This window comes from Stenella coeruleoalba (assembly GCF_951394435.1).
Source record: "Stenella coeruleoalba genome assembly, chromosome: 4".
Taxonomy (NCBI): Eukaryota; Metazoa; Chordata; class Mammalia; order Artiodactyla; family Delphinidae; genus Stenella; species Stenella coeruleoalba.
Window position 1 is genome coordinate 46,953,547 of NC_137149.1, and position 7,048 is coordinate 46,960,594.

Sequence of the window (7,048 nt, forward strand, 5' to 3'; positions counted from 1 at the left end):
TTTCAGAAAGGATCTTGCTGTGATTTATGTCATAGAGTGTACTGCCTGTGTTTTCATCTTAAGAGTTTTACAGTGTCTGGCCTTACATTTAGGTCTTTAAACCATTTTGAGTTTATTTTTGTGTATGATGTTAGGGAGTGTTCTAATTTCATTCTTTTACATGTAGCTGTCCAGTTTTCCCAGCACCACTTATTGAAGATGCTGTCTTTCCTCCATTGTATATTCTTGCCTCCTTTATCAAAGGTAAGGTGACCATATGTGTGTGGGTTTATCTCTGGGCTTTCTGTCCTGTTCCATTGATCTATATTTCTGTTGTGCCACTACCATACTGGCTTGATTACTTCAGCTTTGTAGTATAGTCTGAAGTCCAGGAGCCTGATTCCTCCAGCTCCGTTTTTCTTTCGCAAGATTGCTTTGGCTATTCGGGGTCTTTTGTGTTTCAGTACAAATTGTAAAATTTTTTGTTCTAGTTCTTTGAAAAATGCGATTGGTAATTTGATATGGATTGCACTGAATCTGTAGATTGCTTTGGGTAGGATAATCATTTTCACAATGTTGATTCTTCCAATCCAAGAACATGGTATATCTCTCCATGTGTTTGTATTATCTTTAATTTCTTTCATCAGTGTCTTATAGTTTTCTGCATACAGGTCTTTTGTCCCCTTAGGTAGGTTTATTCCTAGTTATTTTTAGTTGCAATGGTAAATGGGAGTGTTTCTTTAATTTCTCTTTTGGATTTTTCATCATTAGTGTATAGGAATGCAAGAGACTTCTGTGCATTAATTTTGTGTCCTGCTACTTTACCAAATTCATTGATTAGCTCTAGTTTTCTGGTAGCATGTTTAGGATTCTGTATGTATAGTATCATGTCATCTGAAAACAGTGACAGCTTTCCTTCTTTTCCCATTTGTATTCCTTTTATTTCTTTTTCTTCTCTGATTGCTGTGGCTAAAACCTCCAAAACTATGTTGAATAATAGTGGTAAGAGTGCACAACCTTGTCTCGTTCCTGATCTTAGTGAAAATGGTTTCAGTTTTTCACCATTGAGGATGATGTTGGCTGTGGGTTTGTCATATATGGCCTTTTTTATGATGAGGTAAGTTCCTTCTATGCCTACTTTCTGGAGGGTTTTTATCATAAATGGGCGTTGAATTTTGTCAAAAGCTTTTTCTGCATCTGTTGAGATTATCATATGGTTTTTCTCCTCCAGTTTGTTAATATGCGTATGCTGTATCACATTTATTGATTTGTGTATATTGAAGAATCCTTGCATTCCTGGGATTAAACCCCACTTGGTCATGGTGTGTGATCCATTTAATGTGCTGTTAGATTCTGTTTGCTTGTATTTTGTTGAGGATTTTTGCATCTATGTTAATCAGTGGTATTGACCTGTAGTTTTCTTTTTTTGTGACATCTTTTTCTAGTTTTGGTATCCAGGTGATGGTGGCCTTGTAGAATGAGTTTGGGAGTGTTCCTCCCTCTGCTATATTTTGGAAGAGTTTGAGAAGGATAGGTGTTAGCTCTTCTCTAAATGTTTGCTGGAATTTGCCTGTGAAGCCATCTGATCCTGGGCTTTTGTTTGTTGGAAGATTTTTAATCACAGTCTCAATATCAGTGCTTGTGATTGGTCTGTTTAAATTTTCTATTTCTTTCTGGTTCAGTCTTGGAAGGTTATGCTTCTGTAAAAATTTGTCCATTTCTTCCAGGTTGTCCATTTTATTGGCATACAGTTGCTTGTAGTAATCTCTCATGATCCTTTCTATTTCTGCAGTGTCAGTTGTTACTTCTTTTGAATTTCTAATTCTGTTGATTTGAGTCTTCTCCCTTTTTTCTTGATGAGTCTGGCTAATGGTTTTTCAATTTTGTTTATCTTCTCAAAGAACCAGCTTTGAGTTTCATTGATATTTGCTGTTGTTTTCATTTCTTTTTCATTTATTTCTGATCCGATCTTTATGATTTCTTTCCTTCTGCCAGCTTTGGGTTTTATTTTTTGTTCTTTCTCTAATTGATTTAGGTGTAAGGTTAGGTTGTTTATTTGAGATGTTTCTTGTTTCTTGAGGTAGTATTGTATTGCTATATACTTCCCACTTAGAACTGCTTTTGCTGCATCCCATAGGCTTTGGGTCATGGTGTGTTCATTGTCATTTGTTTCTAGGTATTTTTTGATTCCCTCGTTGAATTCTTCAGTGATCTCTTGGTTATTTAGTAGCATATTGTTTACCCTCCATGTGTTTGTATTTTTTACAGTTTTTTTCCTGTAATTGATATCTAACCTCATAGCATCTTCTTAAACATTTCTTGTATTTTCTTCATTCTATTTCCAAGATTTTGGATCATCTTTACTATCATTACTTTGAACTCTTTTTCAGATAGACTGCCTATTTCCTCTTCATTTGTTTGGTCTGTTGGGTTTTTACCTTGCTCCTTCATCTGCTGTGTATTTCTCTGTCTTCTCACTTTGCTTAACTTACTGTGTTTTGGGTCTCCTTTTCACAAGCTTCAGCTTCGTAGTTCCTGTTATTTTTGGTGTCTGACCCCAGTGGGTAAGGTTGATTCAGTGGGTTTTGTAGGCTTCCTGGTGGAGGGGACTGGTGCCTGTGTTCTGGTGGATGAGGCTGGATCTTGTCTTTCTGGTGGACAGGACCGTGTTTGGTGGTGTGTTTTGGGGTGTCTGTGACCTTATTATGATTTTAGGCATCCTTTCTGCTAGTGGGTGGGGTTGTGTTCCTGTGTGGCTAGTTGTTTGGCATGGGGTTTCTAGCAGTGGAGGCTGCTGGTCCTTGAGTGGAGCTGGGTCTTAGTGTTGAGTCGGAGATCTCTGGGAGAGCTCTCGCCAGTTGATATCACGTGGGGCCAGGAGGTCTCTGGGGGTCCAATGTCCTGAACTCAGCTCTCCCACCTCAGAGGCTCAGGCCTGACACCTGGCCGGATCACCATGATTCTGTCAGTCACACGGCATTTCCTCGCAAACCGCAAGGGAAGATCCTTGAGGACAGGGCATATCCTTGTTTCTCTAGTGCCTATTACAATGCCCAGTCCACTGTAGAAACTCAGTGTGTAATCGGGAAGAACAAATCTGACTCCATACTGGATCAGTTTCTTTTACTTTAACCTTTGTATTCGATTGCTTCTGCTTAACCATACTAGCTCAGGAGGCATGAAACCAAGGAAGACCCTGTCAGAAGTGGCATTTTTATGTTGCTTATCATGTTTTTTCCATTCAGATTTTAGGTGGATTAATAGTAGAACACACATCCAGGCATTGTATAATTGTTGAAGCAAGAGTGGCATCATCAGTTCTTTAGAAGAGATTTGTTCTTCAAGTTCTGGTGCCTCACATTGTATGTGATGGTAGAGAACGTCCAAAGATTGATGAACAATTAAACTAGGCAGATTCTATGACAATCAACGTGTACAACAGCTTTACCTAAAATTTTTTAACAGTTTTCTTTTTCCTGGTATATAGAGACCTGAAAATATATTTATACTTTAAAAATATTTTAATATGTTGATTTAGTTTATTTTTCATATTCTTAATGACCTGGTCATTACAATAACATCTGCATATTAACCCTGAAAAGGGTCTAATTTTAGAGTTTCATTTTATACTTTGTAGATTTCTGAGGAAGAAATATGAAATTGACAAGGATTAAAAGGTCAGATATGTTGGGTTTTTTTTGTATTCTCTATCACTGTTTCCAACTTCAAGGTCTCAGGGTCCCTATAAACTGTTAGAACTTATTGAGGACCACAAAGAGCTTATGATCACATGGAATATATATTTATATATATACACACACACACACACACACACACACACACACATACATATAATATAAATTAATATGGAAAATGTTAAGAGGTTTATTTTGTAAATTTTTTAAAAATAATAAAACCATTATGTATTAACATAAATAACATTTATTTATAAAAGAACGTATTTTTCAAAACAAAAAATAGTGAGAAGAACATCATTGTTTTCAATTTTTGTAAATCTCTTTAGTGCCTGGCTTGTTAGAAGACACCTGGATTCTTCTATCTACTTCTGTATTCAAACTGTTGTGATATCAGACAACAGGTAGCCTTGCGGAAACTCCACTGTACACTCATGAAAGATTGAGAATGAAAAAGCCAAGAATTCTTAGTATTTTTATGACAATAGTTTTGACCTCAAGAGACCCACTGAGAAGTATCTCAGTGACCTCCAGAGGTCCCTGGAATGCTCTTTGAGAACAACTAGTCTACAAATTTTTAATGTGAGATAATTTTGTTGTAGGAAGTGTGACTCCAAAATTTGGAGTTTTTGTGTATCATTCAATTTTCAAAATTTTCATTTGATTTTTAACGTTGAAAATCTCTTGCCTGTGCATCAGGTTTTTCTACTGCCTGTGTTTATGACAGTTAAAAACATGAGTGAGATGCTCTCCAAATAATTTTCTTCCCTTTTAGCCAATTTAAGAGATCTTATATGTTTACAAATTTTTATTCTTCACTTGACCATAAGCTCCATAAGGGGAGGGAGTATTCAATACTGTGTCTGATGTACTCGCTTGCTCAAAAAATATACATTAAATACCTGAATAAAGAAAAAAAGATAGGAAGGAACAAAAGAACGTATTAACAAACCTTGAATAAAATGCCAAGTCTTTGCTTGAGGAAATTAGTTCTTCAAATGTCTAGATCATTCCCAAATGGAAAAAAAAAAGTGATCAAAATTTAATATACAGTGAGTATATGAATACTTTATAGTTTCTCAGATAAAATATGAAGAAGTCCGCTGAAAGTGAATGTGTCTATTCAGAAATTTTAAATGGAGTGAAGAAAACCTCTAACAATGTACAAGTGTTATGTACTTGCCTAAAAGGTTGGAAATATTTACTGCTATATGTATTAAGCAAGAGGTGTTTGTAGTATTATAAACTAATCATGAGCCCTATTCTCCTATCAGGCAGAGTTGTAATAAGGGATCCATAAAAAGAGATCCATAAAAGAACTCTCATGCCACTTGGAATCAGATCACCTGGATCTTGGTGCTGATTGCACATAGCAATCTGATCATAAACTGCTTATTCAGCCTCTCTGAACTTACATGTCCTCCCACGGAAGAATGATCTAACAGTGGGAACACTTTAAATGTAACAGCTGCTTGTGAGGTAGTGAGTTCCTCACTACCGAGGGTTTTAAGTCCAAGAAGGAAGACCAGATCTCCAACACATTGCTGACAGCATGTAGGGATCCATGCAAGCTTGATTGCTTCAATGTCTGTAGACACCATTTCTCCCCTTTGAGAACAAAAGCCAAGGTATCTGTATTCTGCATCAGAGAATAAATGAATTGGGAGCAGAAACCAATCCATGGCCACTAAGGCCCTCGAGGTGAACCTTAGATTGAGAGCAAAGGAAAAGAGTGTGTCAGACAAATGAAATCAGTGTGTGATTTTCATGTTTTTTTGAGTTTTATAGAATGAGGTGACACTAAAGGCTGTGCTTGTGTGTGTGAGGCAAGGAGTATATGGGAAATCTCTGTACTTTCTGTCCAGTTTTGCTGTGAACCTAAAACTGTTCTAAAGTCTATTAAAAGAAAAAAAGAAAAGCTCTCCACCAGACAAAATCAGAGAAAAAACTCCAAAGCCAGATGTCTTCACTGGCAAATTCTACCAACTTTTATTGGAGAAATAATGTCAAGTCTACATAGACCTTTCCAGAAAATAGTAAAGGAGAGACTTTTTCCTGAAACATCATATGATAATAAAATCAGACAATTCCATTAAAAAAAAACTGCAATCCAATATCACTCATGAACATATATGCAAAATTCCTTTTCAAAAAATTTAATTAATATAGTGATAAATAAAAAGTAATACATTATGACCAAGTGGGTTTTATCCCAGGAATACAACGTTGCTTTAAATTTTGAAAAATCAGCCATTACAATTTGACATATTAACAGATTTTTTAAAAAGAGAAAACAGCAACATTTAGCACTCATTCATGATGAAAACTCTTGGCAAACTAGAGATAGAAGGGAACATCTACAAACTGATAAAGGGCATCATTGAAAAACCGTATAGTTAACATCCTCCAAATATGGTAAAATACTTTTCCTCTCAGTTCAGAAGCAAAGCAAGTATGTCCACTCTGACCAATCCTACTTGACATTGTATAGAATATCCTAGCCAGTCCAAGAAATCTAAAGAAAACTTATACAGCTTCATAAGGAAGAAGCGGAACTCTCTAACATCACGGTATTTTGTAGAACATCTTGAGGATTCATCAAAAAACCCACCCATGCAAATATTCAGTGTAGCTTTTGAAATAATAGTCAAACAGCAGAAAAGAACTCATTGTTTATCAGCTATTACTGTGGTTTAACAAACATAGTGGTATCCATACACAATGGAATACTACTACTCAGCAATAAAAAAGGACTGAGCTATTGGTACCTATAACAACTCTCAAAAGCCTTATGCCAAGTGAAAGAAGCTAGACTTAAAAGACTCTACGCTGCGATATAATTTATATGATATTCTAGGAGAGGCAAAATTATAGTAAATAGAAATAGAACAGTGGTTGCCAGTGGTCAAGGGCCCAGGGAGGGATTGACAGCAAAGGGTCATGAAGGAACTTTTTGGAGTGACGGAATAATTCTGTATCATGATGGGTTTAATGGTTACAGGACTGCATACATTTGTTAAAACTGTTTGAATTGTATATTTAAAATCAATTTTATTTCTCATAAATTACACTTCTGTAAAGCTGACTTAAAATAAGACATAAGACTCTATCTTCAGATAGCTCTTAATAGTTATACTGACAGAGTGTCACCAAGGATATTTTTCAGTAATTGGTTCAGAGTTGTGGGCTGATAAATGGATGAAAGCAAACCCCCCAAAAAGAGCTTAATAGTATTTTAGAAAGCAACCATTGGAAGTTAATGCTGGAATATAGCCACGTAAGGAGATCAGTAAATCCTAGCCAAAAGTTCAAATCTTCCATTATTTAATGAACTTGGACCAAGCTGTGGCACTTGTTAGTAATTATAATGGTGG

The 7,048-nt window shown here is 36.0% G+C and overlaps 1 protein-coding gene across 3 annotated transcripts in view; it reads left to right on the forward strand.

Moving 5' to 3' along the window:
• SLIT2 (slit guidance ligand 2) overlaps positions 1 to 7,048 on the forward strand; it is a 398,287-nt gene that overhangs the window by 120,205 nt on the left and 271,034 nt on the right. The gene's annotated exons all lie outside the window — the stretch shown is intronic.